The sequence below is a fragment of the Sinohyriopsis cumingii genome, chromosome 15 (genome assembly GCF_028554795.1).
Source record: "Sinohyriopsis cumingii isolate HCF-2022 chromosome 15, ASM2855479v2, whole genome shotgun sequence".
Classification (NCBI taxonomy): domain Eukaryota; kingdom Metazoa; phylum Mollusca; class Bivalvia; order Unionida; family Unionidae; genus Sinohyriopsis; species Sinohyriopsis cumingii.
In genome coordinates this window covers 83,280,480-83,307,159 of record NC_142975.1, presented here as the reverse complement: position 1 = coordinate 83,307,159, position 26,680 = coordinate 83,280,480, and the positions used below count along the sequence as shown (strand labels likewise).

At 35.6% G+C, this 26,680-nt stretch overlaps 1 protein-coding gene across 2 annotated transcripts in view; it reads left to right on the top strand.

The window, feature by feature from the left end:
• LOC149782210 (tripartite motif-containing protein 2-like) overlaps positions 1 to 26,680 on the top strand; it is a 199,829-nt gene that overhangs the window by 147,144 nt on the left and 26,005 nt on the right. The window contains exon 1 of one of the 2 annotated variants that reach the window (XM_089933605.1): positions 18,318 to 18,544. The exons of the other annotated variant lie outside the window; for it this stretch is intronic. The gene's annotated coding sequence lies outside the window, so the exon portion shown is untranslated. Of the gene's footprint in view, positions 1 to 18,317; positions 18,545 to 26,680 lie in introns of those variants that run through there. 2 annotated transcript variants of the gene reach the window in all.

Here is a 26,680-nt window from a genome sequence, read left to right as displayed (position 1 = left end):
ATTTTAAGAAGGGCAGTGATTAAAGTTAAAAAAATATACATGTAAATAATACGTGCAGATTTGTGTCAGTCAGAAAGGGTTAGAATGCATACCAGAGCAAAAACAGAGAAAGGAATAGGTAGAATAGGGTTTGGAGATAGCCATGTGTGTGTGTGTGTGTGTGTGTGTGTGTGTGTGTGTGTGTGAGAGAGAGAGAGAGAGAGAGACTGAGAAACTAGCCAGGGATACTTACTTTCTTGCATGTTTCATAGCATTATACTCATTATTTTTCAGTATTACAAGTTCATCTGAGCTAGAAACTTCATCAAGTTTGCTTGTTTTCTGATTTTTACCTTGTCCTGGGAGTGGGGCAGGTGGATTTGTAAAACCCTAAAATCTGATTTTGAGCTTGAGCTTTGATACAAATTTGTGACAGTTGAGCTTCATAAGCAAAAATCTGTTGATAGTTTAATGCACCACATGATAAATTCTAGAGATTCGATTGGCTGACTCCAGGGATCTATTCCACGACAGTGTGCATGGTCTTGTTGATTGTAGGATGTTCTACAACGGGAATTATACTGGTTTCAGCAGGGCACTTTGCAATTGGCTAAATGTCACATGATGTCCTGTGATATCCTAAATGTCACATGATGTCCTTTGATATCCTAAATGTCACATGATGTCCTGTGATGTCCTAAATGTCACATGATGTCCTGTGATATCCTAAATCTAATAATGCATTTTCTTGCGGAAACTCATCCTTTTGCAATATACTTCACTGAACAATAATGTTGGAGAACAGTTTTCTTCAGAGAATTCTATTATATATTATTGCACTATACACAGAGAAAAAGGATCCTTGAATTTATTATCATTATGAATACAAATAGTTCAAGTTTAGAGATCTTGCAAAGAACATACCACTTATACCCCCCCCCCCAAAGATTTAGGTGCAGGGGGTATAGTGATTGTGATGTCAGTCTGTCTGTATAGTGTCAAAAGTGCATGTTTTTTGTGAAGAACCTACAGTGTCAGAGGTGCATGTTTACTGTAAAGTTCATATAGTGTCAGAAATGCACATTAACTGTGAAGGAGCTATAGTATCAGAAATGCATGTTTGCTGTGAAGTACCTGTATATAGTGTCAGAAATGCATGTTTTCACTGAAGGACCAATAGTGTAAAAATGCACATTTACTGTGAAGGACCTGTAATGTCAAGAATGCATGTTAACTGTGAAGGACCTATAGTGTCAGAAATGCATGTTTTCTTTATGTACTTATTGTGTCAAAAATGGACATTAAGTGTGAAGGACATGTAGTCAGAAATGCACATTAATTGTGAAGGACTTGTAGTCAGAAATGGACATTAACTGTGAATGACTTATATAAGTGTCAGAAATGCATGTTTGCTGTGAAGGACATATAGTGTCAGAAATGCATGTTTACTATGAAGTGCCTATAGTGTCTAAGATATTTATGGCAGAAGTAGGTCATAGGTGTCACTGGTATCCATGCATGTGTCACTATCTCCATATGTCCATCCATTAGTCCACATGCTAAGGTCAATGTCCAGTTTTGTTTTTATTTTTATAGGTTAAGCTCAATGTGCAAGTTTGTAACCCTCTGGCTAAATTAAAGACAGGCCTATCAAGACTTAAATTGTTTGGCCCTCTTGGCATTTCATAGGAAAAGAAATCCAGTGTTTTAATATACATGTACAATTCAGGCTTTGTCCTGAAGCAGAAAATCTACATCCTTGACTGGTGTTTTACCCCTAAACATTCTCATGTAAAACTCCTGGGTTTCTCAGAGAACTGATCAGCTTTGAACAAATTTTCTGTCTGTTCTCCTCTAGAGGCAGTATTGGGTGGGGGTTGGTTTTAATGACACTATAAGTACACTGATGGCTACATCATGACTAGAAAATTGAAGCTATATTACCTTTCCCAAGGAAATACAAAGGAAGTTGACCTTTACTCGCTTGGCTGTGGCAGGTATAAAAATCTTAACCCTTGATTACAAATCATTGCACATGTCCGGTAGGACCATTGGTGATGGTATATTATAACATATACCAGTTTTGCTCATTGTGACATTGCAACTATTTCATAAAATTTTTAATTTTTCCAGAAACACAAAAATAAGGTATGCAACTTGAAACATGACTGTATTTCTTTGGTAAATCATGTGGTAACAGATTGGAATGGATTGAGAGACCTCTTTCAATGTCATGTAAGTGTATGAAAATTTATCATCAAGGTCTTGCTTTTAAGAATTGTTTTTCATTTTTATTATTATACAGTGCTTAAATTGCTAACTTTGCAACAATTGCATTACTTTCTCTCATTAAAGTTATATGCTAATTAAGGTTATATGCTAATTGTACATTGCACATCTGCTTAGTGTATGACAAGAATACTTAAGTTCTACTTTTTGGTGGTTGAATATTTTTGTTCTCCAAAATAGAAGAGTAGCTAACTGCAAAGAAATGTTTTGAAGTTGCATATTTTAAAAAAATTAACTACATTCAAAAGTAAAATTGCATGTCAGTTAATCCCAAGGACTATAAAAATTGTATTATAAAGGAAATGACAGAAAATCAATGCAAGAAAAACTTTTTTTCCAGCACTATACTAATTGGTATGATTATTGTTTATGGACTGCTTCTGTTGCTAACATTTGTCAGATATCCTAACATGCAGTGCTTTAAGAAAAAAATAGAAGGAAAATAAAGCTCTCTGCATAATTTCAACCAAAAAAAAGTCTCAAATTTTTAAAATTGGCACATATTATCACGACTTGTTCTACCTTGCACATACTTCAGGTTAACGGAGATAACTTATCATGGCTGATAATATCAACAACACCCACTGGAAATAGGTTAAAGTGTAAGTGTCAGTGATTTTACAAGATAGATTTCAAACACGATAGAATTTGATATTGTAGCTAACACTGAAAAGTAATGTACCTTTAGATACTGAATACAAGCTCTACTTAATGCCATCCCAGATGGGACTAGACTTTTTTTCTCCATACTTTGTTAATGTTCAGGTGTTTGTTTATTTGTTCTTGTTCAGCAAGTTTTTAGCAGATACGACTGCACAGTACTATATATACTCACACGTATGTTGAGTCCGGCACCAAATAACATGCCTTGATATCTGCCATTGCATAATGGAATGGAAGACCAGTCTGTTGTGTTCGTTCTGCTCATAATCTTAACAAACTGCATAGACCCAGATCTACTAATGTGTTATGGAATGGTGAACTAGTTGGATTCAACTTGTACACAAATAAATATAGGGTATATACCAATTTATGATAAATAATTTTACAGTTCATAAATTTCTTTTTTACTAATATATTCGATACATGCATTATACTGTTAAAAAAATTACCCTTATCTATTATCTGCCAGGCAGGTGTTAAAATAGGTATTGTTAGCATGATTTCTGGTGGATCTATTTCACTTCAGATTTATGTCAAACCCGCATGGTCATCTGCCCACGAGTCATTCTCCAATTGTATTACAAACCATTGAATTGGACTCGTCACAATGTTATCCTGTGATCAACAGTTTACATTTCATCCAACCCACCTGATTAGTGCCTGTATGGATGATTGCTTTGATGTTTAGACATACACCCATCAATAGCAGTGAAAAACAGAACCAGTCAGTTTGATTTTTGGTAATGGTTTTAAATTCTTGCACATTTACAATAGTTTCATATTCAGGAATACATTTTCTCAAGTTAATTTTGTTTGTATTAACAGTTTCAAATATATTTCAAAAATCATAAAACTTTTGAAGGCAAAGTTTATAATTTTACACAGAAAATTTCAAGATTTCCCTGGTAAAAATAGTCTTTTGGTTAAGGAACATAAACATATTATTCATAACTGCTGCATATATTTATTTTTTTAAAAGATGATAGTTGAGATCTACAACTGTCTCAAATTCAGTAGGAGTCCTCCTTTCCAACTTCCCAACAGCTATTACAAGATTCTTTTTTTCCACTTTCTCAGTAACTTTTACAAGAGTTCTTTACACCTTATCACTAACTATTCCCTTCTAACTGTTACAGAAGTCCTTTCCACCTTTTAAATAATTGCTAAAAGAGTCCTTCTTTCCACCTTCCCAATAAGTATTACATGAGTCCTTATTTCCACCTTCCAAATAACTGTTACATAAGTCCTTCTTTCCAACTTCCTACTATTAAAGAAGTCTTTAAATAATTGCTAAGAGTCCTTCTTTCCACCTTCCAAATAACTTAAAATACTCCTTTTTTCCACCTTCCTTATTACTGTTACAAGAGTCCTTCTTTCCACTTTCCCAATAACTATTATGATAGTCCTTCTTTCCACCTTGCCAATACTATTGTAAGATGCCTTCTTTCCACCTTCCCAATAATTGTTACAAGAGTCCTTCTTTCCACCTTCTAGATAACTGTTAAAAGAGTCCTTCTTTCCACCTTCTGAATACTATTGCAAGATGCCTTCTGTCCACCTTCCCAATAACTGTTACAAGAGTCCTTTCCATCTTCACAGTAACTGTTACAAGAGTCCTTTCCACCTTCCCAATTACTGTTATAAGAGTCCTTCTTTCCACCTTCCCAATTACTGTTACAAGAGTCCTTTCCACCTTCCCAATAACTGTTACAAGAGTCCTTCTTTCTGCCTTCCCAATAACTGTTACAAGAGTCCTTCTTTCCACCTTCTGAATACTATTGCAAGATCTGTCCACCTTCCCAATAACTGTTACAAGAGTCCTTTCCACCTTCCCAATAGCTGTTACAAGAGTCCTTTCCACCTTCCCAGTAACTGTTACAAGAGTCCTTTCCACCTTCCCAATTACTGTTACAAGAGTCCTTCTTTCCACCTTCCCAATAACTGTTACAAGAGTCCTTTCCACCTTCCCAGTAACAGTTACAAGAGTCCTTCTTTCTGCCTTCCCAATAGCTGTTACAAGAGTCCTTCTTTTCACCTTCCCAATAAATGTTACAAGAGTCCTTTCCACCTTCCCAATTACTATTACAAGAGTCCTTCTTTTCACCTTCCAAATAACTGTTAGAAGAGTCCTTTCCATCTTCTCAGTAATTGTTACAAGAGTCCTTTCTGCCTTCCCAGTAACTGTTTCAGGAGTCCACTTTCCCAGTACCTATTAGAGCATGCTTTTTTGACAAGACAATTTCATTGTCTTGTGACCTCTCCTGTGGTCTAGTGGATAGAGCATCCACTTTGGATATGGGAGGTCGCAGGTTTGAACCCTGGCTGAGTCATACCAAAGACATAAAAATGGTACTAACAGCTGCCTCACAATGCGCTCAGCATTAAGAGGTTAGTGTTAGGACTCGGTGGCCTGGTGTCAGGATAATGTAACTAGGTGGAACATCATGTTACATATCTGCGCATGATGCTCCAGTGCTAGGCCTCACTATAAACTGCCACACTGCAGAAATTGTAACGATATGACTGAATTTTTTTTAAAGCTACGTTAAAAATCCAAATCTCACACACACACACACACACACTTTTTCATTAGCTGGACAAATAGGTGGATGGGATGCATCCAGTTTTTTTGATAAATGGGAATTATAGTGTCCATTGTTTTACACAGTTATTTGTACAATAAATTTTAGTATTTATGGATATTAGATCTGAAAAAGTCAATTCAAGTCATAAGAATTTTAATATATGACGGCATGCAGTAATCAAAGATTTGTATGTCAGCAGAGTTGGAATTGCTTCTCTTTTTAAAAGGTCATAACCAGTCTTGCTGAACCAGACTCTTACATGGCTTTCACTGATTCTCTGCCATACGAGGGGCCTTTGTTTGGTGGAGATCTCACGGAGCAAAGTGAGGGTCTGGTTGAAAGAGACTTGGTACATGCATCATATGCAAACACAATTGATCAGAAACTTTATAGGTAGAATGGCACTCAAAAATTGATGGCTGAATCCATAAATATATTCACAATGAGTAGTTCCATAAAATTCTGATTTGAAATGTCATCTTACATATCTTCACATGAAGACCGTTCTGATGGCCGAAGTGGTTAGAGTGTCTGCCTCAGATGCAGGAGGTCATGGCCTGGCCGAGTCATACCATAGGCTGATAAAAATGGTACTGGCAGCTACCTTGTTTGGAGCTCAGCATTAAGAGGTTAGATTTAGGACTGGTCGGCCTGGTGTCAGGATAACGTGACTGGGTGGGACATCATGCTACATGTCTGCGGCATGATGCCCCAGTACTAGACATCACTGTAAACTGCCACACTGCAGACATCATAGCAATATGACTAAAATTGTTAAAGCTACATTAAGAAAACAAAAAGGGCAACACAAACTCCATTTGGAAAGTCTTCAATGAACTCACTGGAGGAACGCACAAAAAACAGACAAATAAAATTCACTCACTTCTGGTAAATGACACCATAGTCACTGATGAAACTGACATTGCAAATGTTTTCAATGATTTTTTCATCAACATTACCACAAAGTTAAAAGAGCCAGTGATAGAAAACAACTTTAATGAACTGAAAAAGTTCTGCAGCAGTAAAATCTCAAAGGAGGTATGTTTCTCTATCCCACCAGTGTCAAAAAACTTTGTTAAAAAATGTCTCAGTGAACTTGATACCAAGAAAGCTACAGGACTTGATCAGATTGGTCCACGACTCATTAAATCTTCTGCCTTTGCTATTGTAGATAGCATAACATTCATAATTAATTTAAGTATTGCAACCTCATCTGTCCCCAAAATATGGAAAACTGCAAAAGTAACTCCTATTTACAAATCTGGTTCTAAGGATGATGCTGATAACTACCGACCAATTTCAATACTACCAAACTTATCAAAATTGATTGAAAAACATGTCCATGACTCATTCATGTCATATTTAACCAAACACTTGCTGTTACACCCTAATCAATCAGGCTTTAGACAGAACCATTCCTGTGAGACTGCCTTGATCTCCCTAACTGATAAATGGCTTCAAGCACTTGACCAAGGTAGAATAATAGGAACTGTATTTGTAGATTTCAGGAAAGCTTTTGACATGGTGGATCATGAAATCCTTTTGAAGAAACTGAAAATCTACCAGTGTGATGAAAGAACAATTAGATGGTTTACTTCGTACTTAAATGAGAGAACACAGCATGTTTACATAAATAATGTTCTGTCTGAACCTGAAACAATTAGATATGGAGTACCACAAGGCTCAATTCTAGGTCCACTACTATTCATTTTATTTATTAATGACCTACCACTTTTACTAAGAGACTCAATAACATCTACAGATCTCTATGCAGATGACACAACATTGTCAGACATCCAAAACACAAAGCATGAGCTCGAAATTTCTTTACAGAATGCCCTAAACAAACTGGAAAACTGGTGCACATGTAATGGCATGGTGGTAAATACTGGTAAAACTAAAATATTACTTATCTCAACACGGCAAAGAAGGACAAATCTTGATAGTGATGAACTATGTCTGACAGGGAAGGATACAAATCTGCAAATAGTCTGTCATGATAGGCTACTTGGTGTTCTGGTAGATAATAACCTATCATGGACTGAACATATCAAACATACCAGTAAAAAAGTCAATTCAAGTTTATGGCTTCTCAGTAGGATAAGACATTTTCTCCCTGAAAGGCACAGAAAACTATTTTATAACAGTTACATACAACCCTATTTGGACTACTGTAGTACAGTATGGGGTAATTCAAATGATAAAAACATACAAAGCTGGCACATCTTCAAAAAAGAGCATTTGGGCTAATATCAATCCAGAAAGAAAGCAAGGAAAGTTTAGCTGGTAGGTTAAAAATATTACCTATTAAAGACCGAATCTGTTTGAGAAAAGCCAAATTAATGTACAGGATATCTCAGAATAGTGCTCCTGAATATTTACAATCACTATTCCAGTATAGGCTACCTGGTAATACTCCCCACCTGCGATCCATGTCAACCAAACAGTATAAAATTCCCAAACCAAATAAGGAGTTATTTAAAAAAAGTTTACAATACTCTGGAACTCTGCTCTGGAATAGTATTCCAGCTGAGATTAGAAATGCCCACTCTATTTCCTTCTTCCAAACCCAATATATCCAGTGGCTTCAGAGATGCAGCTTAAATAAATGAATTCCTTTGTATGAGGGCCTCAAGGTAGATTAGTTTTTAGCTAATTGTGTTACCCTCTTTAAATAAGGTCATTATTATTATTATTATTATTTAAGAATCCAAGTCACACACACACACACATATGCATGCACACACAGAGAAAAAGAGAGAGACACACACACACACTAGCACAAGGCAGTGATCAAGTAAATTCCATGCTGTCTGTACTAATAAACTCTGCTTGCAGCAACTGCAATGTCCTGGAACATGATGCCATATCAGAACCAAAAGAATAATTTAGAAAAAAAAGGACAAAAAATTATGCATTTCATTATAGCTTAAAAGTTGTTTTGTAATAAATATACTACATGTACTGCAAAAATTACGAAGAATAATGCAAAGATTGGCCAAAGGCAAAATCTTAATTGTGTGTGATTTTCACAATGAATTAGGCTGACCTTAAACATGGGTGTTAATGCGATGTAAGTACCTAACATGTATTGTAATTGGCTAGAGACATTTGATCTTTTAGTTAGCTAGTACCATTGTGTCAGAGGACGATTAAGTCCTTTACTGTTATCAAAAAACCATCTTATTCCTGGAGTAAGTATTTGAAGTTCACAAGAAGTTAGGCTGTCTCTACACCCCATGTTAATGTGGTGTCGGCAGCTTTCATGTATCATAATCAGCTGAAGACAATCTTTAAATTAGCTGTGTCATTTTATCAAAGGGCCATTCACAGAGGGCCTCAAGCTAGATTAGTTCTTTATGACTGATTGAGTCACCCATTTAAAATTAGAGATGTTATTGTTACCATTGTCATGAACCACTTAGTAACACACCCACAACCCACAAACAAAAATGATTTAATAAATAAATTTTCTTACAAAATTCTTTTTGAGTTTTTACTGAATAAACAAAATATAATATCTGGAATTGTTAAAAAAAACCTACATAAAAGCCTTTAAATGTTTAAAAAAAAAAAAAATTTCTATAGCTTATTATAGTTAAGGCTGACAGTGTGACCACAAATAAAAGGTTAGTATCACAACTGCTTTTGTCATGCTTATAATTTCATAGTGTTCTCAATGCCATTCTGGTCACAAAGGGAGACTGGGCAGCTTTGTGTCAGTACAAATGTTGATGTTATTTTTACATATTTCAATTTCATTCCCCAATAATATCAAACAGTAATCTACATTTCAGCCATTCATATTGGACAAACGAAAAGAATATACATATCGGGGGCAGCCACATAAATAATTTCGGGGAGGGAGGTAAATATGTTATGGTCATCAATTAAGTTTTAGAGATGTAAGCAAAAACATGTTTATAGGTAAAGTCCTATGTGCAGGTGGCCATGATATATAGTACTAACAAAATAATCGCATTGTTGTAACTGTCACTGTTAATGTGAAAGTTATTGCTGCTTAGATGACTTCCGTTTTGGAATGATTTTGACAAAAACTTGGATTTTTATATTTTTTCCATAGATCTGTATTTGAAGCCATGGAAAGTAAAGCCATTTAGCATGAAGAGGTTTAATTTTATTAATATACTTGCTTAAAAAGTAATTAGAGATTGAAACCAAAATTTTATGTGTATATTCTTATGAAAGCTACTTTTTCATTCTAAGAGTAAACCTTTAATAACCTAAATTATAAATCTCAGTGTTATATATGCTTGTTTTATAATTTGCCCTTAAGACATCAGTTGCTAAATAATTACCCTTTTCACGTGAAGTCATCAATACATTGTGATCATTAATAGTTACAATTAAGAATAAGAGAATATAATGTTTTAATACATTTTTGGGGAAAATTAAAAGTGACTTTCTGTCCTGCATTCACACCATTACTATGATAATTCAGGTTGTGACTTTTTTGTCCTGTGACTTTATGTCCATTTGATGGACAATGCAAACACGTTTTACCCTTAGCTTTGCCAACCCTCAAATTGATTATGGATGGACTCTGTTTGGAGATGTATATGCCATGATGACCTTTTCGTAAGTTTGCACTATAAACAACAAACTTGTGTACAAGTCAGGTCCAAATGCAAACAACATGCTTGTGTACAAGTCAGGTCCAACTGCAAACAACACAGACCCTAATCTCCCATTGAATACTATAAACTGCATGGATGCTGATCTGCCATTACACAATACAGCAGCAAGTCAGGGAATATGTTGTTCATTTGACTAATTACTCCATATAAACTGCAAACTGCAGATTCTGGTCTGTGCAGTTTACAGTTGGACCTGACCACCCCGGTGGTCTAATGGCTAGAGTGTCCGCCTCAGATGTGGGAGATTGCGGGTTCAATCCCCAGCCGAGTCATACCCAAGACTTATAAAAATGGTACTAACAGCTGCCTCGCTTGGTGCTCAGCATTAACAGGTTAGTGTTTGGACTGGTCAGCCTGGTGTCAGGATAATGTGACTGGGTGGGACGTCATGCTACGTCTGCGACATGATACCCCATTGCTAGACATCACTATAAACTGCCATACTGCAGACATCATAGCAATATGACTGAAAAATTGTTAAAGCTACGTTAAGAATCCAAACCACACACACATACACACACAGTTGGATCAATTTTTATATGAGTATATACATACTGGAATTCCCAAATTTATTATCACATCAGCTTGACATTTACCCCCCACCACACACACACATACACACTCCCCTTCCCCTTGGATCTGATTTTATATGTGACATTTGTGCAGACATTGTGCATTATTCTTTATTAATTTAGACACAGCATGGTATGCAGTTTTTGGCAAGGGAATGCAGCTTTAATTTACTGGATGTACTAAGGCTTTTACAAAGATGTGTGTAGTAATTGGAGTTGCTTTTGTACATTCTTTGATACATTGTCCATTATGTATAATGGGTGATTTATGATCCTAGGGCTTTTGCAAGAATATTTTGACATGTAGCTGATGAAAATAACACTTTCCTGTCAAAATGTGACAGAATACTGTTTTTGTTTAAAGCAAACTTTTAATATAAAGGCAAATTCAGTAATAATTATTCAGATTAAAGCAAGTTTATCATCATTAGATTTTATAGCTAAGCAATGGTAACACCATCATTAGGTTTTATAGCTAAGCAATGATTACACAATCATTAGATTTTATAGCTAAGCACTGATAACACGATCATTAGATTTTATAGCATAGCAATGATAACACCACCATTAGATTTTATAGCATAGCAATGATAACACCATCATTAGATTTTATAGCATAGCAATGATAACACCATCATTAGATTTTATAGCCAAGCAATGATAACACGATCATTAGATTTTATAGCATAGCAGTGATAACACCATCATTACCGTATTTTCGCGTATATAAGACGCGTCTTATATAAAATTTTACTTACTCCGCACCCTAAGAGCGTCTTATATTCGTGGGCGTCTTATCTAATTATTTTTTTACACAAACGAAAACTCAGTCAACAATTTCTGTAATAAACATTTGCTAAAAATACTGTTTGTCTTGATTTAAAATCAATCTATTCATCTTCATCGTCATCAGTTTCTGCTTCAAATCCATCGAAACTTTCATCGAATTCACTCTCGTCGCCGAATACCTCCATAGCCGCTGCTAATCAATCCTCATTGGTGTCAGTGGTATCGGATGCAGCCAAGTCGTCGTCTGAAGAACTGATATCGGCGGCCGGTTCTGGAATTATCCCACACTTTCTGAAGCCACATATGATTGTTGCTGTTTTCACTTTCTCCCATGCCCGGAGAACCCAATTACACACCTCTACGTAGGTTGCGCGACGTTGTCGACCAGCTGGCGTGAAGGTGTGCTTAATTCTCTTTCAGCAGCTGTTGCCATGCTCCTTGGCAAACTTGATGACGTCTAATTTAAAATCGGCCGTATATGATTTTCGCTTCGTCATCGTGAAAATATTAAAAATTTTATAAATGCTCAAGAGATTGATCACTCATTATTTATAACAAGAGATTGATCCCACATATACCCTATATACCGGTATTAACCGGTATATACTAACCCCAGCCGCTGAAGCCTATGCATAGCGGCCATGGGGAAGATAAGATCAAATGATAACCGTTGCGACCCTGCCTCAAACAATTTTCTGAACTCCAGCCAAAACAGTCAATGAAGCCTTGTTTAAATCAGGTGAGTGATCGAAACATCGGAGATATTTGTGTTTATGACAAAGGAAAGTACCGGTAGCCACTTTGATGCAAGTGGTTTGAAAACAGATGTTTACCGGTACATATTTGAACAAAACAAAACAACACACAGAATTATTCAAAAGATTTTACTAACTTTATTGGAACAATACTGTAATAGTATTTAACAAAATAATATTAGATACAGATCAATACCGTAAGTAACTTATAAGTTATTAAAAAATCAACGCTATGTCATCTGCAGTCAATATAGGGTTTGCTCAGTTCGGCAGATGGCGAGGCCAAGTGCGTCTTATATTCGTGGGCGTCTTATTTAAAATATTTTTTACACAAAACATCAAAACCCGCGTCTTATATATGGGTGTGTCTTATAATAGGATGCGTCTAATATACGCGAAAATACGGTAGATTTTATAGCATAGCAACGATAATACCATCATTAGATTTTATAGCATAGCAATGATAACACCATCATTAGATTTTATAGCATAGCAATGATAACACCATCATTAGATTTTATAGCATAGCAATGATAACACCATCATTGGATTTTATAGCATAGCAATGATAACACCATCATTGGATTTTATAGCATAGCAATGATAACACCATCATTGGATTTTATAGCATAGCAATGATAACATCATCATTAGATTTTATAGCATAGCAATGATAACATCATCATTAGATTTTATAGCTAAGCAATGATAACACCATCATTAGATTTTATAGCATAGCAATGATAACACCATCATTAGATTTTATAGCTAAGCAATGATAACACCATCATTAGATTTTATAGCATAGCAATGATAACACCATCATTAGATTTTATAGCATAGCAATGATAACATCATCATTAGATTTTATAGCATAGCAATGATAACATCATCATTAGATTTTATAGCATAGCAATGATAACATCATCATTAGATTTTATAGCATAGCAATGATAACATCATCATTAGATTTTATAGCATAGCAATGATAACATCATCATTAGATTTTATAGCTAAGCAATGATAACACCATCATTAGATTTTATAGCATAGCAATGATAACACCATCATTAGATTTTATAGCATAGCAATGATAACATCATCATTAGATTTTATAGCATAGCAATGATAACATCATCATTAGATTTTATAGCTAAGCAATGATAACACCATCATTAGATTTTATAGCATAGCAATGATAACACCATCATTAGATTTTATAGCATAGCAATGATAACATCATCATTAGATTTTATAGCTAAGCAATGATAACACCATCATTAGATTTTATAGCATAGCAATGATAACACCATCATTGGATTTTATAGCATAGCAATGATAACACCATCATTAGATTTTATAGCATAGCAATGATAACACTATCATCATCATCATAATTCTGACAAAGTCAAGAGTGAGTAACAGGTTTGACCAATGAAAATCTCCCAACACAACACAGTAGGATTTATCATCCACATCTTCCTCCTCCTCTTCATCATCATCATTAAAAACAACAGCAATAATAATAATAATAATAATAATAATAGTAATAATAGTAATATAAACAATATGCTTGCAACAGCAATAATGATAATAATAATACACTATTATTATTATTATTATTATTATTATTATTATTATTATTGATTTCATAGTATCAGAACATCATAAAACTTCTTTAAAATAGAATATTTGATAAAATATATAAAGGGTCCTTACCTGTAGAATCCATGTCAAAGAACAGAAAAGAATTATATAAGACTAAATTGAGAAGCACAGAAAAAAAGAAAGAAATATTATACACATAAATAAGTATTATAAGTATGTGAGAGTTTTCAAATTGAAGGACTCCCTATAACTTTATTATTTCTTATTTTCATTTTATTAGAATTTAAATAAAACAAATTAATGTAATTTTGAAGTCATGTATAATCACTGTCCTTATTTGTAAACTATTAGTTTGAAATTATTTATTAAACTCATCTATAAATAAAATTTAAATACACCATATTGACTTCTGGAAGTGTTATAACTCGAAAAAGATTTTATCGGTAAAGAAAATATATAAACATTGACCTGAGATTCTTATTCATTTTGTAATGACAGGGACTTTCTAATGGTGACACCTATTATATTGAAGGTAGTTAACTGAACTCAGTACCAAGGTAATTAAAGATAGTATGGTAAATTGCTTGATACCATTATCCAGTAAAAGTTGATACACAATTAGCTAGAACTATTTATAGACTCCAATAATAGGATTCTCACAATTCACTAATTATGTAATTGTTAATGGCAGTGAGGCATTGTTACTGTCTGATATGGCTATCATTATGTAGTACCATAGTAAAACTGCTAATTTAATATTGTATGAGGTTGTTTATTGGTTGCTGTTCTATCAGGAGGTCATCCAGTTTGCATCTCAAATGTTTAGACTGAACTTCCGAAGTTTAATTTTGTTACCCACGGGACTGTCAATACTAGCATTGAGCAATGTATGGTAATGATGTGGATGTTTCTTTGTCTTCACATTTTGTAAGTATTATATTTGGTTTTTACCTTTCATTTAGATGGATTCATTGGATGGTACATGTGTGTGGGTGTGGGTGTGTGTGTGTGTGTGTGATTTGGATTTTTACCTTACCTTTTTAAAAAATTTCAGTCATATCACTACGATGTCTGCACTGTGACAGTTTATCGTGATACCTAACACTGGGCATCATGCCGCAGACATGTAGCATGATGTCCCACCCAGTCACATTATCCTGACACCAGGCTGACCAGTCCTAACACTAACCTCTTAATGCTGAGCGCCAAATGAGGTGGCTGTTAGTACCATTTTTGTAAATCTTTGGTATGACTTGGCCGGGGATCGAACCCACAACCTTCCGCATCCGAGGCAGTCGCTCTAACCACTAGGCCACTGGAGTGATATGGATGGTGTGTGTGTATGTATATATATATATATATATATATATATATATATATATATATATATATATATATATATATATATATATATATATTTCCTTCACATTCTTGTTAACATTTCATTGAAAGTAGCACACACATTTCCTCACCAGATAGCATCTGTGAACTGTGGGTATACGAGAAAACTTGCCAGTAGCTTTTGAGGGTCAGTGCTTCCTACCGGGGTTTTCTTTCTTCCTCCACCAGATATACTGGCCACCATGTATAGTCTGTCATGTGCTGAAAAATGGTGTTAAACCCAGAATAGCAACAACAGCATCAATGAACTGTTTAACTATGTTTTGTTCAGTGTAAAACATTTGCAATGGAGAACGATTCTAGAAATCACATGGTTCACTCATGCCATCTAATGGCAGAATTAATGGATTAGTTTCATTCAACAAAAAATGTTGAATTAATCAAACCTGACTGAAGGATCTTACAATGCAAGCAGTAGCTTTTCCTATCACTTCATGCATAGCTTGCAGAATACCATATGTACTTCCTTCTCAGTCAAGTCTAGCTGTAAACTGCAAAGACCCAGATCTGCCTTTGCATAATGTGCAGGCAGATCTGCATCAGTGCAGATTGTTAGGAATAATCAGTAAAATAAACAACATAGACCCAGATCTGCCGATGCATTATGTGACAGCTATATATAGTATGCAGTTGGACTGGACTTATAAGCAAGTACAGATGGTATATGAAGGCCAAATCAGCATGTCAGTGACACTATACCTGTATAAAGGGTAAAATCAAAGCCTGCTACTAAAAAGAAAATCAAGAATAATAATAACAGGCCAGTGCATGCTTGTCAACAGGTAAAATTTTCTGGTTATACTTTACTTGATGTGTATCATTCCATTTATATCTAGTGGTAATAAGTATTGATGCCAGATGTAAAAATCTTCACAGCTATATCATATCACATTGATAATGAAACGGCTGTATCACATCAGTGTGATAATGTGATAATGAAATGGTCAGACCAGTATGATCAGACTCAAAATTATTCCATGAGATGCAAATTTGTTTCTTTTGTTGTCTGAAAGTATATTAAAAAGTTTATAATGTCTTACAAGATACCATCATAATTGATCAGATTTCATTATGCATAGCTATTCATGAAAAATGTAAAAATATTGTTGGTGCATTTAAATATATTTCATTCCTTTACTTGAAAGATTTAACAAAAAAGTTGCATCAAAGAAACGTGTTACATTGTACATCATAATTATATCGAGAACATGTTTACTAATCGCAAACATGACAGGTTGATAGTTTTCACCCGAAGGGCATTTGTGAGCATTTACCTAATTGAAAACATAACCTTAATCCTGGTGACAATAATTAATTGCAAGATGTAGGGCCATTGCCACTAAAGAACTCTCTATTCAGTCATTTTTTGTTGCCAGCAGTAGACGATGGGAGATTTTTTCCGTGATAAACAATCAAAACTGAGCAAGGTTAATCAGGGGTCATTTTACATGGTTTCAGGTAAGATTCGTTAATGATCCATTGGTACTTTACATAATCTGTGATAAGATTATTCAATGGTCATTTTCTGAGGTATGATTAATCTGTGTTAAATTAACACAGTCTAAGGCCAGATTAATCAGTGGTCCATTGGTATTTTGCATAATCTGAGGTAAGATTAATCAGTGATCATTTTACACAGTCTGAGGTAAGATTAATCAGTGGTCATTTTTTGAGGTAAGATTAAATTTACAGTGTAAGGCCAGATAAATCAGTGGTCCATTGGTATTTTACATAATCTGAGGTAAGATTAGTCACTTTACACAGTCCAAAGTAAAATTAATCACTTTACAGTCCAAAGTAAAATTAATCAGTTTACAGTCCAAAGTGAAATTAATTAGTTTACACAGTCAAAGGTATAAATAGTGGTCACTTTATGCAGTTTGAGGTAAGATTAATCAGAGGACCATTGGTGTTTTACATAATTTGAGGTAAAATTAACAAGGCACTTTTGAAAACTGGTCATTGAGAGTCTTTCTTCCTATATTGTTGTTGTTGTGGAATGTAACATCATTTTTCAGCACATAGTAGGCTAAACATGGTGGCTGAAAACCCTGGTAAGAACCACCAACCCATGAGAACCTCAGAAGCCATTGGCAAGCTTTCTCACTTATCCACACTGGCTGAGACAGAGGATGAAACTCATACAGATAGAGGTGAGTTGTTTTTGTTTTTGGGTCTATGACCATTTCTCAGTGCAAGATAGCTGTATATGGCAGCCAGTCATGTGCTGAAAAATGGTGTTAAACCCAGAATAGCAACAACAGCATCAATGAACTGGTGGAGGAAGAACTGGTGGAGATCTAGGTAAGAACCACTGACCCACAGGAAGCTACTGGCACCTTTCTCACATACCCACAATGGCCATGTTTGAGACTCAAACCCATGCAGACATAAGTGAGATGGCAGTGATCACTAAAGGCGAGTGCTTTCGACCACTTAGCCACCCAGGGCCCCAACAGGGATGAGATGGCAGTGATTGGTAAAACTAGGTGCTTTAAAAACCTTGGCCATCCAAGGCCCCCTTTTCAGAGGTAAAATGGACTTGACACGGGATAGTTACAGTATTTCTTCCACTGTAAGATCAAGGTGATAGTCTAATGAACCTGCCTAAAATTAAGTGAATAGGATTATTATTAGATGAAAGAAATCTTTTGCCCACATTTTTTAACAATGGTTTGGGGGGGATAGTGAGATAAGTTTGGTACAGTTGATATATATATATCTATTTATATATATATATGTTTGTGTGTGTATGTATGTATGTATGTGTATACATGTATGTATATACGTGTGTGTGTGTGTGTGTATATATATATATATATATATATATATATATATATATATATATATATATATATATTTGACACACCCAGAGTTTTGCACTGTTTAACTGACTCAACCGCTATATATGGCTGTCAGTATTGGGGTTTTCCAACAGGTAGTGTTATTATGCCTTGTCCACCAAGTTGATAATACCTGTCTAATACAGCTGTTTCAGTGCACATCGGTTGTGTCAGTGCTGACAAATGAGTGTACACCTCATAGGATGTGTCAGATTTGTATAATGGTGTTTGCTTGTGTCATATTTGTATAATGGTGTTTGTAGCATTGCCTGCAGCCATATATGCTACTGGATTATAACTGAAGATACCTGTAATTTGTTTATTCTATGCCAGTGGAGAATATTTTACATTGAAGCTGATGGTGACCTAGAATCTGACCTCTTTAGTGGTCCCAGCCTCATGGTATGAATTTATTCATGTGTCTGTTAGTGGTTATGTAATGCATTGCATTCATTGTTTCATGAAAGACCACCCTATTTCATTTAGTGAAACAAAGTAGTTTTTCCATTCCATTAACTTTCATGGAATTTGAATGAATAAGGAAGTACATGTACATTGTTTTGTTCATGAGTTTAATGTAGACGATTTTGAACCAATTAACCATGTGTCTTTGCTTTTAGAATCTTTTAGAAACCTTTGTACTGTAAATGAAACCGCTCCGGTGGCCTAGGGGTTAGAGCGTCTGCCTTGGATGTGGGAGGGAGGTCATGGGTTCGATCCCCAGCCGAGTCATACCAAAGACTTACAAAAATGGTACTAACAACTGCCTCGCATGGCGCTCAGCATTAAGAGGTTAGTGTTAGGACTGGTTGGCGTGGTGTCAGGATAATGTGACTGGGTGGGACATCATGCTACATGTCTGCAGCATGATGCCCCAGTGCTAGACATCACTATAAACTGCTACACTGCAGACATCGTAGCAGTATGACTGAAAAATTGTTAAAGCTACATTAAAAATCCAAATCACACACTGTAAATGAATGTTCTCCATCTAGGTTTGAAAATGTTATGACTGGTATATTGATGGGGACCTGTTTTTATACACTGCCATAATGTAGAGGCTGCATGTCCGTTCATCTGTCCATCCACCTGTTTCCCATTTTATTTCTGTACAGTGCAGTTCTCCTTCATTCATGAAAAAGTTGTACGTCGAAAGTTGTATGTCGGGTCCATAGCTGCCATCTGCTTTATGTAATAACCACAGTATAGCTTGAATGCTTAAACAAAAATGTGTGTTGACTGAGGTGGGGGGGATATGCAAGTTGATTGTATTTTTTTGTACTTCATAGTGTTTGTGAATTTAAATTTGTCAAATAATGGCATTTTAAAAAGAAACTAGAATCATTACCATGAACTTTGTGTTTGATAGACCAACTTAATTACAGTGGTTTAATTTTGATCACAGGTCCAAAGTGGTACTACATTAATTATGTCCAGTATCATGCTATATGAAAAATAATATAAGCTGTAACTCTAGTTCTTCACCTTCTGCCATTATCAAACATTGTAAGCACCTTGTGTTTGTGGCAAGACAGAGAAACCTTTCAGTATTAGGCTCAAAAGGTCAAATGTCAAGGTCACAGGGACTGAAATAAGAAAAACTGTTTCCACACAAAAACTTACATATTTATATCCAGATACATGTACTTTGACCAAACTTTGTAATTTGCTTGCTTATAAATTAAGAACAACACCTTTTCACTTTGGAGCCAAAAGGTCAAGTGAATTTGATTATAAAAATGGTTTGTACATGTTTTAATTTATTTACTGCATAATTGGATCAAACTTAATGTATGACATATTTGAGACAAGAAAGAGACCTTTGACTTGGGAGTTGAAAGGCCAGAGATGAAGATCATAGGGATCCCAGGAAGGAAAATGGCTTCCACAAAATAAATGGAAAGCCTTATGCCATAAAACCTGACCAGTCTTTGTGGATGGCATGCATTTGACACAAGAAAGACATCTATAAATTTTGGAGTTGGTAGGTCAAATGTCTCTGAGACGTGAAAGAAATATAGTTTCCACAAAATAATTGAACACAGCAGGCATATTATTTACTTTATATTACTTTTATAACCTCCGCCAAAATGAAGGAGCACCTAAAATTATGTGGAAGTAAAAACTATGTAGCTTGTATGTGTATATATAATATCTCACATTCAATGTATTTGTTCCCCTTTCAGATTTTTTGGTACATAGTACTCTATTAAATTGATACCATCTAAATCATGATTAGCCAATTTATTATGCTTAATCCTCTGGCTACTGATTTCTGGAAGGCATTTACGCTGAAAAACAGGTCTTAAAACCAGTCTGAAATTTTGATATACATAATGACTTTTATGTGGAAATTTTAGACTGGCAATCTATTGACGTTTATGGAGAAAATTCAGACTTGCTTTCTAGTCATGTTCTTCAATGCGAATACCTTCTGTATATACAAATTGGCTTTTGGCAGAAAGTTCAGACTGGCCTTTTATAGATGTGTTTTTTTGTTGTTGGTGCAAGTGCCTCTGGTTTCTCTTCACAGCAAATTAATCTTTCACTATGGTTTCTCTATACAGCAAAGGAGAATTCTACGAGCCAGTGAAATCCAAAAGCCATGTGGGCAACTCTTGAAAGAAGGCTCAGCCCAAGCAAACCATTTTGTTGTGCATGTGTTGGAAAAGACATGCAACAGTATCTTCTTCTAGGGGTTAGCATTTGATGGTTAAGTAGAGGAAATTTACCCATGATAAAACTGTTCCGGTGGCCTAGTGGTTAGAGCTTCCACCTTGGATACAGGTGTCTCCAGTTCTAACCCCAGCTGAGTCATACTAAAGTCTTATAAAAATGGCACTAACAGCTGCCTTGTGAGGCGCTCAGCATTAAGAGGTTGGTGTTAGGATTGGTTGGCCAGGTGTCAGGATGATGTGACTGGGTGGGACATCATGCTACATGTCTGCGACATGATGCCCCAGTGCTAGACATCACTATAAACTGCCATACTGCAGATATCGTAGCGGTATCATGCTACATGTCTGCGGCATGATGCCCCAGTGCTGGACATCACTGTAAACTGCTACACTGCTGACACTATAGCGATATGGCTGAAAAATTGTTAAAACTATGTTAAAAATCCAAATCACACACACACTCACCTATGATGCAATAGATGTTTTAGTAACAAAGTTCAGTTTACAAAAACAAAATCAGTAATGGGAGATAACCCATACAATTCAATTCAAATGACTTCACTAGCCTGCCCCTATGGTCTGTTAAGTAACTTCAACAATATTTTGAAATCATCTAAGTCAAAATGATGCTAGTCTGTAGTATGTAGTTTAAATGCCTCATAGGTCTACTTTTGTGTATGTGTGTGTGTGTTATCCTTTCATTCTCCCCCACCGCTCCGGTGGCCTAGTGGTTAGAGCATCTGCCTCGGATGCGGGAGGTCGTGCGTTCGATCCCTCGCCGAGTGATACCAAAGACTTACAAAAATGGTACTAACAGCTGCCTCACTTGGCACTCAGCATTAAGAGGTTAGTGTTAGGACTGGTCGGCCTGGTGTCAGGATAATATGACTGGGTGGGACATCATGCTACATGTCTGCAGCATGATGCCCCAGTGCTAGACATCACTATAAACTATGACACTGCAGACATCGTAGCGATATGACTGAAAAATTGTTGAAGCTATGTTAAAAATCCATATCTCATACTCATTCTCCCCCTCCTCCCAATTTCATTGAAACATTTATTTCAGAAAACTATAATATACTTAGAAGTTCACCCTAAAAATACTTTTTTATGGTACTTTGATGGTTTCTGAAAAATTATTAGTTAGCAGAAGCCAGACCTCAAAAATACATGTGGAACAATTTATAAGTATATACATGTTTACAGCTGTCTTGAAAATCTCTTGTTTCAAAAGTGTACACATTGATATGCATGTAGAAATACTGAGTAGGGAAATACTTTGAACTGACAATATAATTAAAACTTCCAAGTAAAGGTGCCATACAACACAATCATGACAGGGATATGACATAACACTAAGCTTTAAACTTTATCAAGTTTAAAGGAAATACATGAATAGTTACAGTCACCTTGTACAAGTTACTTAGAATGAGTCATATCTATTCAGAGAGATCAGACATGTGACTTTAATATCCGGGTCTCATAAATAAGTGCAGGTATTGAACTGTAGCAAAAGAATTCCAATAAATTCATACTTTAATCTTAATCAGTGATGTGGAAAAATATCATTTATTTGTATTGGGTAGTTCCTGTACCATGGATAGACACAGGCATGTTTATTTACATGGTTACCAATTTTGTAAATGGTTGGCAAGCAGTAAATGTCACAGCCTTACCACTGGAAACTTATTATTGACCCCTGATTATAAACGGCACCACTAGAAACCCAGTATTGACCCCTGATTAGGAATGACGTCACTGGAAACCCAATATTGACCCCTGATTAGGAATGACACAACTGTAAACCCAATATTGCCCCTGACTAGAAACAACACAACTGGAAACCCAATATTGGCCCCTGATTAGGAACAACATCATTGGAAACCCAATATTGCCCCCTGATTAGGAATGACACAACTGTAATCCCAATATTGCCCCTGATTAGGAACAACATCACTGGAAACCCATTATTGCCCTCCTGATTTTGGAATGACACCACTGGAAACCCAATATTGCCCCCTGATTAGGAAGGACATGATTGGAAACCCAAAATTGGCCCCTGATTAGGAATGACACTACTGGAAACCAAATATTGCCCCCTGATTAGAAAGGACACTGCAGGAAACCCAAAATTTGGCCCCTGATTAGGAGGGGCACCACTGAAACCCAATATTGCCTTCCTGATTAGAAAGGACACCACTAGAAACTCATTATTGCCCCCTGATTAGGAATGACACCACTGGAAACCCAATCATGCCCCCTGATTAGGAATGATACCACTGGAAACCCAATCATGCCCCCTGATTAGGAATGACACCACTGGAAACAAAATAATGACCCCTGATTAGGAATGACACCACTACATAGTGTCATTCCACAAGTATGCTTATGCAAAAAGTTGGAGCTAAAAGATGGCGATTCCATTTTGACTCATTCTTGAATCTTCCAGAAACCCCGTTGTTCTTGTAAATTTTTAAAGCGTACTTTAATAATTATTTTACTTAAAATTGACTCTCTTGAAAGTTATATACCTCTGATATCTATGTGGAAGTGACTTACCACAAGAAAAAGAACTCATTACGGTAGAGATTGTGTTTTAGAAAAATCGCATGTTACAAAATGAACAGTGATCTGGTTGAGATTTAAGAAATCAATGATAGTGCTACGATCATCGACAGATGGAGAGATAATAAGATAACTTTAATGAAATTTGCTAGGAGTAAAGATGAAAATGTTCAGCATTCCAATGTAGTAGTGCAATTACAGCTTTTTAGAGTATATTTTATAAAAGTCATCAAGAGCAAATAAACATCTTTAGTTTTAGACAAAATTATTGATGTGAATTCTTTAAAAGTGAAATGGATTTATTTGAGATGATACTAGAAGGACATCCAATTTTAATGTCACCCTTATATCGAAAATTATTTTTTTCATGTTTGTATTTTTCCGTCATCAAACCATTCCAGTGGCCTAGTGGTTAGAGCATCTGCCTTGGATGTGGGTTCGAACCCTGGCCGAGTCATGCCAAAGACTTATAAAAATGGCACTAGCAGCTGTCTTGCTTGGAGCTCAGCATTTAGTGGCTAGTGTTAAGACCAGTCGGCCTGGTGATAGGATAATGTGACTGGGTGGGACATCATGCTACATGTCTGCGGCATGATGCGCCAGTGCTAGACATCACTATAAACTGGCACACTGAAGGCATTGTAGCAAAATGACTGACAAATTGTTAAAGCTACATTAAAAATCCAAATCACACAAAGCTACATTAAAAATCCAAATCACACCGGTCGGCCTGGTGCCAGGATAATGTGACTGGGTGGGACATCATGCTACATGTCTGCGGCATGATGCCCCAGTGCTAGACATCACTATAAACTGGCACACTGCAGACATTGTAACAAAATGACTGACAAATTGTTAGAGCTACATTAAAAATCCAAATCACACAAAGCTACATTAAAAATCCAAATCACACACACATATCTCCTTCATCATTCAGTAAAAGAAAGGGTAAAACTGTTTTAAAATACCTATACTTAATCAAATGTGGCAATTTATATTTCAGTATTCTCCTTCTTAAGTCGCGCTGCCATTTTCCCCAGTGATTGCCTAATATGTTTTATTTTGAAGGGGGGGGGGGCAGCAAGTGTCTGCTATGCACACTAGTGCATATACTGCTGACTTTGTGCCACCACTATTTGATGATGTGTGCTTAGTCATAAAGGTTTATGGACTGATGCATGCAGGCAAGGCAATGGATGCTGTTTACCCATGGACTTGGGTTTGAATCTCCATAGAGAATGAATTAAAATTCTCAAACCTTCATGACATTATCATTTGTATTAAAGACTAATTCTGCCTAGTATTTTTAAGCATTCTACTAAAGAATCCAGGGATAGCACTTTCCGTTCTGTTTGATATATATTTGTGATTCTCGATAATTAATTCTGTATACCTTGATTTCTGTTGTAGGAATCCAGAATAACTGTAGTAAGATGAGAATTAATTACCAGGTCGACATGCAAGTGTGCCTGCTATGCATGAGTACATATACTACCTACTTTGTGATATCACTTTTCGGTGATATGTGCTTAGTTGTGATAGTATGTGGGCTGGTGTGTGCAGGGAAGGGGATGGGTACCATTTACCTGCAGACCTGGGTTCCAATCTCCATAGAATATGAATTAAAAGTTTTCTAACCTGTATGATAGTAATTTATATTAAATTTTAATTCTGCCTAGTATTATCAAGCATTCTTCTGTAGAATCCAGGGATAGCACACAAGTATATATTGTTCTACAAAAACATAAAAACTCAGGATTTTCTCTATGCTTGACCTTCAAGCTGGTTGAGTGTAAGGTGCTTGATTAAGATACAAAATCTTGTAGAGCACCGATGTTATATTGTTTCAGGATCACATGGTTCATTAATTACAACACTAAGCAATTTACCCCAGATAGATTTCATCTCATATCTGGTGCTAACTGCACCTGAACTAATTTTTGAATTGTGTGTGTTGGGGGGGTGGTTATTAATACCAATGCAAAAAAGCTAGCTTACCATATATACTTACTTATGAGTCCAACTACAAACTGAACAGATCCAGATCTGCCATTGCATAATGCATTGGCAGATCTGGGTCTGTGCCATTTGTTAGGAGTAATCATTAGAACAAACAAGACAGACCCAGATCTATAGGTGCATTAGGCTATGGCAGACTTTTAAGCAAGTACATATGGTAATATATCATCTGATTAATATAGCTGGCATGTCATCAGAAATTTATCAATGAAACCATCTAAGGTATGCATTGCTTACTGTATTATTATAATGGTCATTGCTGCTGTTAGTGTTTGGTTGAAAAAGTTGCCAATTTATGTTATAGAAGGTGTACCATACATATAGATATGTGATATTATTTGGAAAGCAAATGACTATGGCAAGGTATCACATCATGCATGCATAGTCAGGTTACAGGTGTGATCTAAACTTTTGTTTCATTCGTAAAATATTAAATAGATGGATGAATTTGATCTACCATTATTTTTTTAACTTGCATATAACAATGTATGCCTTGTTAGGTATGGTGCGCGTTAATGGCAGGTATATACTTGGTTACAATATCTTGGTTCATTTGATACTATCAGTTTAAATCACTCAGGTAAATTCTTCCAAAGTCCAGGCCTTTCTTGTGTTTTGCAGAGAAAGGTTGCAGTGTGTATGACATTCTAGTTTTGGTCAGTGTTTCAATGTACATATCTTGCTTGTCAGACCATATAATGGAATATTTATTGATTTTTAATATAGCAAAGCTCTTGGAATGCGCAACAGAAGTTAAGGATTTAGAGATTCTGGCTTTATATTGGTATGTAAATTAACCATATTTGATGTTTTGCTTAAATAAAATTTGGGGTTGCATACCAATTATCACTGATGAAAGAATAGAACGCATACCAATTATCACTGATGAAAGAATAGAACTGTCTTCAGTTTAATTTTTGGCAGAGCTCTCTATAAGAATTTTGTTAAAATTTGTATTTGTACTTGAATAGCTTTGGACAAATTGCCTTAGAATTTGGAGCTGAAGTGTAAATTATTTTGTTTTTAAATTTATATGGGGTATTGTTTGAATACTATAAAATAAAAACTTGTGATACAGACTGAGTGATAATGAACAGGCATTAACTCTTAAATAGTTTTGTCATACAAGATCCCTCATTGCTGAATTGTTTGAAAAAGCAAATGAAAATTGGATTATACATTGAAATTGCATGTATATCAATTGCTGTGCATAATAGACAAGCAAACCCTATGAGGTAATTAATTGTTAAAGTCTGAACTATTATAGGCATGC